The following is a 12641-nucleotide window of genomic DNA, read 5'->3' on the forward strand; positions in this document are numbered from 1 at the left end:
TTTTACGGTAAAATTAGGAGTCGCGCACCCAGCGCAGCGCTCATTGTGGCCCCTGGCGTGCACGCGTTGGATGCACAGCTTCTAACACGTAGGGTATGCGACTCCAGCGCATGTGGTGCACATCTTGCACGCGTTGGCTGCACGACTTTGACACGTTGGGTGCGCGACTCCAAGCCAAAAAACAAATAATATTTTTTAGATATACATCAAGCTTATGTGTTTAGTGGTAAGGTGGCTCTAAAAAGAGCCCTTGTGTTTATTGAGAGATTTTAGTACCTACAATTAAGTACCAATGCAGAGTCTAAATTTCATGAGAAAGACTCTGCTCCCTTCATCTGTAAAATGTACACCATCTCTCCTAAAGATGCCATGCATATTGAAACGCAGATTGTTGTGGTATATGGACCCCATTCTATAGTCTCGGAGAAAAGCTGAAACAGATTTATTCACATGTTTCCTAGCTTTCTCAATCTGTGGACAAAATTGATTGGACCAGTTTCATTTCTGCCTTTGGCATATGTTAGAATAGACAAAGGCAGTTTGGGGGGAAAAGTGACATCATTTCTCCAAAGGTTTCCTTCATGAGCATTTCCAGACCTACCCCAGTCAAAGTGCCTAGGTCATTGCCACCACAGTGCACAATTATGAGGTCAGGGTGTTGGAGATGTAAAAACCCTCTCTGTCCAATCCATTTAATGTCTATGTTTGGTAAACCTAGGTCTTTGTGAATTCCTTTCTGTTCTGCATACCTTTGGCTCCAGAAAATATAGCTGTGTCCCACAATCCACACTCTAAGCATCTTTAAGGAAGGTCTGGATGCATTCAGAAGGTGTCTGTATATGACATGGCAGTTTGAGAAGTAAGGTTTTTCAAAGATGGTGGTGAGATGCAGTTTTGAAAAAAAGGAGAGAAATGATTGGTTGTCTGAGAATATTATAGACTAAAAAGTAGGGTGCATGTTTCTATTTTTTTAAAGTATGTTTCTTATTGGTTAAGAAGAACTGTTTGAAATGAACATTCCATAGGATAAGGTGGTATTTTGAGAAGTTAAACAGACTTGCTGTTTGGTTTAGTAACAATCTGTGGTGAACTTTTAACCTGTGTTTCAGTTGACTGTTGCACAGCCTGTTACTATGGTAACAGCAGAAAGCAAATTGAGGGTAGGGTTCAAAATTATTTCAGTTGGAAGGGGTTCAAATGTTCAAGCAATAGAAATGTGTGTTTGCTTTTGAATTAATGTGGGAAGAAATGTGATTTGTTATTTACATGTATATATGTGTAGATTGAGAGGGAAAGGTTGCCATTTTTTGGTTTTGCTAAGAACAGTAAATTACAGAGATTCTGTATAAGAACATCTGGTGTGTGACTGACATTCTTCTTAATCTACAAATCAATTTGAAAGGTGAGTTGTTAACTTGTAAGGGGATGCATGTGGTACATTTCGATTTTAATAAGAGTAATGTTTTTATCCTGCTAAAGTGCAAGGAGTAGTTTAATTGTGTAGAATCACATTCTGAGTTTGTCTGCATTTGGATAACCATTGTGATAAAAGCATTTGGTAAGTTAATGTGTTTTGTGTGTCAGCTTTGTACAGTAATGTGCAGTACTAAAAAATGCAGAATGTGTGCAGTCACTTTTCCAGTTCTAGAGTAGTTAATAGTGTTGCTTGTTTAGAATTAGACTTGTGTTTCAAATCTACAATTTTCGAGTCAGTATACATACACTACTGCAAACTCTCTGTGGCAGATTTACAAGCCCCTTGCGTCTCTTTGTGCTGCCAGTGCGTCACTTTTTTGACGCAATGTAGGCGCAAATAATGCAGCAAATTGCTCATGTATTTGCTAAATGATTCAGGGATAGGCGCTGAAATCTAGTAGTTATATACATGGAATGTGTGCAGTCACTTTACCGTTTCTAGACTAGTAAATGTGTTTTGGTAAAATGCAAGGTCTAATATTTTTTGTCTAGAATCACATTGTGAGTCTGTGTGCATTTAGGAATTATTCTGAGAGAAGCATTTTTGTACGTTCTGTGTTTGTGGACACATAACTGCTTTAAAACCTATCCTTTTTTAAAGTTTTGATAGAATTAGAAACCAGTTATTGCTTTTGTATTTGGAAAATGAGTTATGGTTGTACACTAAAATGCAGTATTTACATTTCTGGAATGTGTGCAGTCATTTTAGCCCTTCCACAGTAATTAATAGTGTTGCTTGTCTAGAATCAGACTTGTGTTTCAAATCTTTAATTCCCAGTCAGTATACATACACTGCTGCAAACACTCTGGGGCATATTTACAAGCCCTTTGCGCCTCTTTGTTGTTCTATTGCGTCACTTTTTTAATGTAATGTTGGCGCCAATAATGTAGAAAATTGTTTATGTATGTGCAAAATGAGTCAGGATTGTATAGTAAAATGCAGCAGTCATGTATATAGAATGTGTTTAGTCACCTTACCGTTTCTAGACTAGTAAATGTGTTTTTGTAAAATGCAAGGTTTAATATTTTTTGTCTAGACTCACACTGTGATTCTGTGTGCATTTAGGAATCATTCTGAGAGAAGCATTTTTATACGTTTTATGTTTGCAGACACATGACTGCTTCATACCCTATCCTTTTTTTAAGATTTGATAGCATTAGAAACTATTTATTGCTTTTGTATTTGGAAAAAGGAGTTATGGTTGTACACTAAAATTAAGTATTTACATTTCTGGAATGTGTGCAGTCATTTTAGCCCTTCCACAGTAATTAATAATGTTGCTTGTTCCGAATCAGACTTGTGTTTCAAATCTTCAATTCCCAGTCAGTATACATATACTCCAGCAAGCACCCTGTGGCTGCTGGAGTATATGTATCCATTCACTCTAATAAAACTCAACCAATTATGAATTAACCCACTGTCTCTCCCTATAGTACTGTAATCATTCAGTCTGTATGCATGTACTCATGGAGTGAGCCAGGCTTTAGGGCACGGAGTGCTTCAAACTCCTATGTACTATACATGTAGTGGTGTAACCACCTTCACACTTGTGTTTCAGGCCTACAATTTCATTACAAGACCGGAGGCTACCATTATGCAAAAACTTTTATTTGCTGCCCAAACATGCAGCCCTTTAAAAAATACTATTACATCTCAATAAATAGAACTTTAACACATAACAACTAGGATGAGCAGGCTCCCATCTTCCTCTTTTGTTCGCTGCTCTGACACAGATAAGTACCACTTCTCTAGCATACCATCTTAACTTATTTATAGATGTTTTAATATATTTTAAATAAAGAATTATATAATACCTACTACTATTAATTATCTTCAATTGTCTAAGAAATCTGTATTAATATCATTTTAAACATTTTCTTTCTTGTAATATTTCCCAGTCCGATTTATGGTCGGGATTAGCCTTCTTCATTTCTGCTTTCTTCTTTCAATCGATTGAAATTAGTCCCTGTTAAGTATTTAGTTCCTGGTAGGTATTCTATTAATTCCTGGTAATTATCGGATTGTTTTTGCAAATAAATATGCTTGTTTGAATAAGAACACCCTAATGATTTAAAACGCATTCTTTGTTTAAAAAAAAAAAAAAAGGGGGAAGTAGAGAAATTGAGGAAAAGAAACGAAACGCCGATATATATATTTTTGATCTCCCGCGTCTCTTAGCAACATAGAGACGCGAGGAAAGCTCTATCCCTACGCATGCCCATTGTACCTTGAAAGCCTCACGCGTCCCCTAGCAACTAGCTGGGAGACGCGGAGACGCAATGACGGAGAGCAACCTTACGCGTGAGAGCCTCACGTGTCCCCTAGCAACATAGCTGGGAGACGCGTTAGCAACTGGGAGACGCGTTAATACGGAACAGCCTCGCGCCTCTATGCGCGACTGAGATTCGTTGGTAACTCTCCTGATCTCCATGGTTACCTTCGTATGAAGAGTGTAACGGAGACGGAGAGTACGGGGCTTACGGAAGAAAGCTAATTTATTATGAAGCCTACACTATATTAACAAAGAGGACTAAAACTAAACAAAGATCACCACCTACTGGCTTCCAGCAAAATCGGCAGAAGAGTTTCTTTTGAGATAGATGAATTCGCCCTCATAAGAATATTTTTTTCTTAAATCCTCAACAAAGGATATTTCCCCGTTTAATTAACCCCTGAAAGGTTTATTTAAAACCAATTCTACCTGAAATATTCCCTTTCTAGTATTATTGTTATGGATGACAGCATCAATGTTACAAATGCTTCCCCTAAGGAACCTTTATCTGATAATATTAAAGACCGATAGAGCATGTTAGCGGTGCAGCTTTGCATGGCTTTAAACATGCATAATGGTAGCCTCCGGTCTTGTAATGAAATGTCGATTCTCCAATTAACATGAAGAGAGAATCTTGATTTCATTAAAGACATACGGAGGCTAACATTATCCCACCCTCCTCTCCCTGAGAGGTTTGGGTTGATTGATGTCAAATGTTTTTCTTATTATATCTGAAAACATGATTTTTGTCTCTTACCTTTTTCACTATATGATATTTTTTTGGTCCTTCTCAGATAACAATCTTAAGGAATAATTGTTTAGATGAAATTTCTTCACTGTACTCCTCTGTCATCGCAGCCCACGAGGAAGATAGGAGCCTGCTCATCCTAGTTGTTATGTGTTAAAGTTCTATTTATTGTGATGGAATAGTATTCTTTAAAGGGCTGCATGTTTGGGCAGCAAATAAAAGTATTTGCATAATGTTAGCCTCCGTATGTCTTTAATGAAATCAAGATTCTCTCTTCATGTTAATTGGAGAAACGACATTTTCCAGTCAGTATCCATACACTCCAGCAAACAGCCTGTGACTGTTCTTGCAATCCCATAGTGACTATTTTAGTACTATGTACTAATCCATTCACTAAAGTAAAACTCAACCAATTATGAATTCACCCAGTGTCTCTCCTTATAGTACTGTAATAATTCAGTCAGTATGCATGTACTCATGCAGTGAGATATGCTTTAGGGCATGGAGTGCTTCAAACTCCTATGCACTATGCATGTAGTGGTCTAACCACCTTCACACTTGTGTTTCTGGCCTACAATTCCCCAGTCAGTATCCATACACTTCAGCAAACACCCTGTGATTGCTCTTGCAATCCCATAGTGACTCTTTCAGTACCATATGCTAATACATTCACTAAACTAGAACTCAATCAATTATAAATTCGCCCAGTGTCTCTCATTATAGTAGTAATCATTCAGTCACTGTGCATGTACTCATGCAGTGAGCCAGTCTTCAGGTCACAGAATGCTTCAAACTCCTATGCACTATGCATGTAGTGGTGTAACCACCTTCACACTTGTGTTTCAGGCTTACAATTCCCCAATCAGTATCCATATACCCCAGCAAACACCCTGTGGGTGCTCTTGCAATCCTATAGTGACCCTTTCAGCTCCATGTACTATTCCATTTACTAAAGTAAAACTCAACCAATTATGACTTCACCCACTGTCTCTCCCTATAGTACTGTAATCATTCAGTCAGTATGCATGTACTCATGCAGTGAGCCATACTTTAGGGCATGGAGGGCTTCAAACTCCTATGTAATATGCATGTAGTGGTCTAACCACCTTCACACTTGTGATTCAGCCCTACAATTCCCCTGTCAGTATCCATGCACTCCAGCAAACACCCTGTGACTGCTCTTGCAATCCCACAGTGACTCTTTCAGTACCATATACTAATGCATTCACTAAAGTTAAACTGAATCAATTATGAATTCACCCATTGTCTCTCATTATAGTACTGTAATCATTCAGTCAGTATGCATATACTCATGCAGTGAGCCAGGCTTTAGGTCATGGAGTGCTTCAAACTCCTATTCACTATGCATGTAGTGGTATAACCACCTTCACACTTGTGTTTTAGGCTTACAATTCCCCAGTCAGTATCCATATACTCCAGCAAATACCCTGTGACTGCTCTTGCAATGTCATAGTGACTTTTTCAGTTTTATCAGGATTAATAACATAGTTGATAACACCCTGACCTCTACTAAGCATACTAATGGCAAGCTAAGGATGGACTGGTTTGATTCTTTGTGCACTGAGTCCTTGCAGAAGCTCAAGAAGGCTCTATCTAGTAGGCTCAGAGATAGGTCAAGCATTATAACTCTTAGGGCCGTTTATAAGGGTCAACTAAAACGTCGAAGTTGGAATTGCAGGTGGAAGCATGGACCAATTTGTCTAAGGCCGTTGAATTATCGGACAGCAAACTATTCTGGGATACAATCAATTGCCCTTTTCTTAAAGGTGACGAAACACCTATCCTCACTGCTCTTGTCAGTGAGGATTGTTGGGTCGCTCACTTTGCTAGCATTTTCAACTCACAGAGGGTGGTAGACCCATCCCGGGTAGAGGCTGATCCATGGCCAATTCTCCCCCTAGGCATTACAGTTTCGGAGGTGGAACTTGCCATTAGGACTAGCAAAGGAGTGAAGGCCCCTGGCCCTAACAGGGTCCCCATAGACCTATATAAGGCAGATTCATCCTTGTGGGGTCCAGTCTTGACTAGGGTCTTTAATGCAGCAGTCCTGGAGGGCACACCGCCCACTTGGGGCGAATCTGTAATTATTCCGATATACAAAAAGGGGGATAGGTCGGATGCCCAAAATTACCACCCTATCTCCCTTTTAGATTCTTCACTTAAAACTATGAGCCGGGTACTGCTGGCCAAATTAGAAGAGTGGGCCGAGGGTAGTGGTATCCTTGCATGGTGCCAATTCGGATTCCGTAAGGGCCTGGGTACCGTGGAACAATGTATTAATTTAGACCTCCTCATTGGGAAGTATACCCGTGCTAAGAAGGGCTCGCTTTTTCTCTGCTTCGCTGACCTGAGCAGCACGTTTGACCTCGTTGATCACGCGCTGTTGTGGTCAACATTATTAGATCAAGGTTCCCCAGTAGAGATTGTTTATTTCCTGGCTAGATTGTACTCTAAACTTTCTGCACGTATTAGATATGGTCCCGGGGGGAATGTACTGATTCTATCAGTGTTAAGTTAGGTATACGACAAGGCTGTGTCCTTGCGCCCCTCCTTTTCTCCCTTTTTATTAATTAAATAGACTCTGAGCTCAAGCAAGTTCATTCTGATGCCCCGTAAGTCGATGGCCAGGCTGTTCCCATCTTACTTTATGCTGATGACTCCGTTCTAGTACCCAGAACTCATAGAGGCTTACAGAAATTGAGGGATAAATTCACAGGTTTTATCAAGGAAAAAAACCTAAAAATCAATAATTCCAAAACTTTCATAATGCCATGTGGAAAGAAAATATGGAAGCTGAAATCTTTCCATATAGAGGGACAAAAAATAGAAGTTGTAAATAAATCTGTTACTTGGGCATAACTTTTAGTAGCAACGGTTTGTGGTCTGAGGAGATATTTAATGTAAAAGCCAAGATGTCCAAAAGTGCACATGGTGTATTTAAATTTGCAAATAAACTTGGCGACCGGCGCATATATGATATGCTACACATTTATCGTTGTAGATGTGTTGCTATTGCACTTTACGGATCTGGTGTCTGGGGGCATTGTCGCCATAAAGATCTGCAAATAGAAGAAAACAGTTTCCTAAAAAGATTGTTATGCCTGCCTAAGTCTGCTTCCACAATAATAACTGACAAGGAAGTGGGTCTAGAGTTTTTATCAGATCTAATCTGTTTAAGACCACTGTTGGTATGGAGAGCAATATGGTACAAAAAGGAAACTAGCTTTACGAGGAGTATCATTACTGATGGTCTCCGCCTAGATAAATGCACACTGATCCCATGGATTGATTATGTTGTGACAACTGCAAGGGATTTATTTAATCTCAATCTCCTGGAGGATCAAGAGAGTCTCTCTGATATTCCCAAGAAAGAACTCAAGTGCTCCTATTTACATAAGAAAGCCCTAGTGCGTAGAGATACCACAATGTTGTTAACGATCCCTCAGTATTATTACTTCAATCGAGATTCATCTGGCTTTTCAAAATATCTAAAGGTTGTTACCTGACCATCCCATCGTTTTGTCCTTACAAGATTAAGACTTGGAATTGTCCACCATTTGGTGGCATTCCCTGTAATGAAAAATTATCCCTCCATACCATGTCCTTGTGATGGGGTCACCAAACAGAGTACTGTACATTTCTTATTGTTGTGTGACCTTTATAAACATCTTCGTGCTGTTCATTTAAAACTCTTATTCATAAAACGGAGAGTTACTACGGTTAACTTGGCTATGAGATTGTTATTCTCCTTAGATGACCCTGACATTTGTTTTTATACAGCTATGTTTATCTTGAAATCCGTGGCCGCAAGGAAAAGCATGATATTTTAATTACTCTGTTTTATTGTATTTTCGAGCTGTACCCAATTTGTAAATTTTCTAGCTTTTAATGAACTTTTCTGTGTATGTATATGTATATGCTTTTATAGTTCTTTTATAATAATAATCGAATAAAGCTTTTGAAACGAAGCAACTTTTTCAGTACCATGTACTAATCCATTCACTAAAGTAAAAGTCAACCAATAATGAATTTTCCCAGTGTCTCTCCTTATAGTTCTGTATTCATTCAGTCAGTATGCATGTACTCATGCAGTGAGCCAGGCTTTAGGGTACGGAGTGCTTGAAACTCCTATGCACTATGCATGTAGTGTTCTAACCAACTTCACACTTGCGTTTCTGGCCTACAATTCCCCAGTCAGTATCCATACACTCCAGCAAACACCCTGTGACTGCTCTTGCAATCCCATAGTGACTCTTTCAGTACCATATACTAATGCATTCACTAAACTAAAGCTCAATCAATAATAAATTCACCCAGTGTCTCTCATTATAGTAATTTAATCATTCAGTCACTATGCATGTACTCATGCAGTGAGCCAGGCTTTAGGTCACGGAGTTCTTCAAACTCTTATGCACTATGCATGTAGTGGTGTAACCACCTTCATACGTGTGTTTCAGGCTTACAATTAAGCATGGGTGAAATTTGCGAATTCGCGTTTCGCGAACTCGCAGTTTTTTCCCCGAAATCGCAAAAAAAATCCGCGAATTCACAAATTTTCCTGCGAAATCGTGGATTTTTTTGCAATTTACCCTGGAGTACTTTCTACTGGCTAATCTATGAAGTGCTCCATCGTTGGGTAAATGTATAGTGCTTTTACTACACTGCAGCTGCGTAAAGGGCCAGAAGACGTGTCTCCAGTGACCATGTGTGCCTGTAACACAGGCACAGGCACACATGGTCACTGGAGACACATCTTCTGGCCCTTTAAGCAGCTACAGTGTAGTAAAAGCACTATGGGGCAGATTTACAAGCCGCTTGCGCCTCTTTTGCGCCGCAGTTGCGTCACTTTTGTGACGCAGTGGCAGCACAAAAGATGCGCCATGGTGCTGGGTATTAACAACGTGACGCATCTGAGAGATGTGTCACGTTGTAAAGCCCTGCGTCATCAGGAGGCATTCCGGCGCAGGGGGAGGGCGTTCCTGTGCAGGAACGCCTCCTAAAAGTGGCTGAGTGAAATCTACAAGATTTCACTCAGTCACTTTTAGGCCAATGCTGCATCAAAACCCTGCGCCTGCTTGAATAAGGTGCAAGGCTTGACCCAGCATTGGGGAGATAGGGCCCCCCAGAGCATTGCTAGAGCTTTTCCAGCATCTATGCCATTTCTGCCACATGGTGCGCCGCATTGTAAATGCGGCGGACCATGGGTGGTGGAGCTGTGGCGCACAATAACCCGCGCATCCCTGGGGATGCACAAGTTATTGTAAATCTGCCCCTATACATTTAGCCAACGAGGGAGCACTTACCGATTAGATAGTAGAAAGTACTCCAGTTGAGTAGAGGTATTGCACAAAACGGTGGCATCTTCATGGACAAACACGCAGGGCGGGATTCATTCTGCCCCCTGTTAGACTCATTTTTTGTGCCCTTCTGCCCTCTGTTAGACTCGTTTTTCCCTTGTTTTTGTGCCCTTCTGCCCTCTGTTAGACTCATTTTTCCCTTGTTTTTCTGCCCTTTTGCCCTCTGTTAGACTCATTTTTTGTGCCCTTCTGCCCTCTGTTATTCCCTTGTTTTTCTGCCCTTCTGCCCTCTATTAGACTCGTTTTTGTGCCTTTCTGCCCCCTGTTAGACTCGTGTTTTGTGCCCTTCTGCCCTCTGTTAGACTCGTTTTTCCCTTGTTTTTATGCCCTTCTGTCCTCTGTTAGACTCGTTTTTTGTGCCCTTCTGCCCTCTGTTAGACACGTTTTTCCCTTGTTTTTCTGCCCTTCTGCCCTTTGTTAGACTGCTTTTTGTGCCTTTCTGCCCTCTGCATCACCACATCATCACTCAGCGCTACCCTAGCATCACTCTTATAAAGCAAAATGATGCCTTGGACTCAGCTAGCACAATATTACTCAAGAATGGGACCACTTGATTATCTCATCCTATACCCAATATATTGTATTTAGATGAATCAAATTCTTACATTTCATTTCCTCAGGTAACCCAACCCTATATAGAGAACAGCAAACGCTTTTCTTATGTGTTTGATTTTCAATTTAATTGAAACACAACCTAAAGTTAGACTTCTTGTTCTTTTGAGTCTATTTTTACCACATTTAGACAAACAAATATATATATACACATCACTTTTTACACATATACATACACAATATATACAGACAGTGATAAACTGGTATTGCGATATATTCTGATAGCCCAATTTTTTACACAGGATGCTTGCTCCCAGTACAGCCTCAGCATTCCTTAGACAGTAAGCTCCTCCAGACCTATTTACAAAGAGTATACCAGATCGTTTTTTAATTTCTGGATCTGTCTAATGTCCTTTTTACTCCTTTCATTTATAGTTTTCCAATATTTTGGCTGGGGTCTTCTCTCAAACAAAGGTGTTGACGCGTTTCAGCCCTCTTACTATGGGCCTCATCAGGACTTGGGCTAATGCAATAGTCCGTTCTATTCAGACTTCCCTGAGCTTCCCAGAAGTTGTTTACATGGGTGTTTGCCCTCTAAAAGTATCCGGCGTCCCCGCATTTCTAGGGACTTTCCGAGTATAATCATCTGTTCAAACTCGCTTCTCTCAGAGCGGGGCCGCTTTCACTGCCTCTCTTTCCTCCCGACAGCAATTCTACCGACCGGATCCTGTTTCCAAGCTGGTCACGTGATCAAGCACCCTCGTTATTCCCAGCATCACTCAGCACCACCACATTATCACTCAGCACCGCCACATTATCACTCAGCACCACCACAGCACCACACAGCACCACCACAGCATCACTCAGCACCACCACATTATCACTCAGCACCACCACAGCACCAGTCAGCAGCACCACAGCATCACTCAGCACCACTACAGCATCACTCAGCACCACCACAACACCACTCAGCACCACCACAGCATCACTCAGCACCACCACAGCACCACTCAGCACCACCACAGCATCACTCAGTGCCACCACAGCATCACTCAGGGCCACCACATTATCACTCAGCACCACCACAGCACCACTCAGCACCACCACTGCATCACTCAGCACCACCACAGCATCACTCAGCACCACCACAGCACCACTCAGCACCACCACAGCACCACTCAGCACCACCACATCATCACTCAGCACCACAACATCATAACTCAGCACCACCACATTATCACTCAGCACCACCACAGTACCCCTCAGCACTACCACAGCATCACTCAGCACCACTACAGCATCACTCAGCACTACTCAGCACCACCACAGCACCACTCAGCACCACCCCGCATCACTCAGCACATCCCAGTATCACTCAGCACCACCACAGCACAACTCAGCATCACCACAGCACCACTCAGCGCCACACCAGCATCAATCTGCGCAACCATTCAACAACAACTGGTTCAAATATGTTCTCTCAATGTTTCAAGTTTTATTACAAATGTCACAAAAAGATGTTAATATTTCACTTCTGTTCTTGGATTTTCGTCACAATAAAATACACTGAACATAATCTTCACAAAAGTTATTTACAAAAGTTTAAGCTTTTGCCATCATAAATTAAAATCACTTTTATTTAAGTATTAATTATTTAAAAAAATTCAAAGCCATTGTAATTTGTAATATCAATAAATCTAAGTCACGTAAATACAAAACATGTTGCATTACAAATGCTATAGGTGTCACATTTGCTAAAGTTATAACTATTGGCATTGTAAATGACAAAGCTATTAATTTAGCTATTTTCAAACCAACACATAAATAAAAAAAAATATCATTTACAAGACCAACAGCTCAAACTTTCCTAATGCGAGACCTATTGCATTGCAAATGCTTGTTTTTATATCAGTCAGTGCTTCCTGTTGAGGTTTAATTTTCGTGACAGGCACCTCATTGCCTACTTGTAAATAATCTCTGACCCTGCTTCAAGGGTCAGAGCAGGGTCAGAGAATAGTTGCAAGTAGGCAACAAGGCGCCAGGAAGCACTTACAGGCTTACAGCAGCAGGTGCCCAAGTTGAAGTTAATTTCATTGTAACGCTTTTGTAAAAGGTTACAAAAAATTAGCTTCAACTTTTGCACCTGCTGCTGTAACGCTGTAAGTCATGGGTACTCACAAACTTTCTCTCTGGGGCCAAATTTACAGTGTGGTT

Source organism: Lissotriton vulgaris, chromosome 2_1 (genome assembly GCF_964263255.1).
Source record: "Lissotriton vulgaris chromosome 2_1, aLisVul1.2, whole genome shotgun sequence".
NCBI classification, from domain to species: domain Eukaryota; kingdom Metazoa; phylum Chordata; class Amphibia; order Caudata; family Salamandridae; genus Lissotriton; species Lissotriton vulgaris.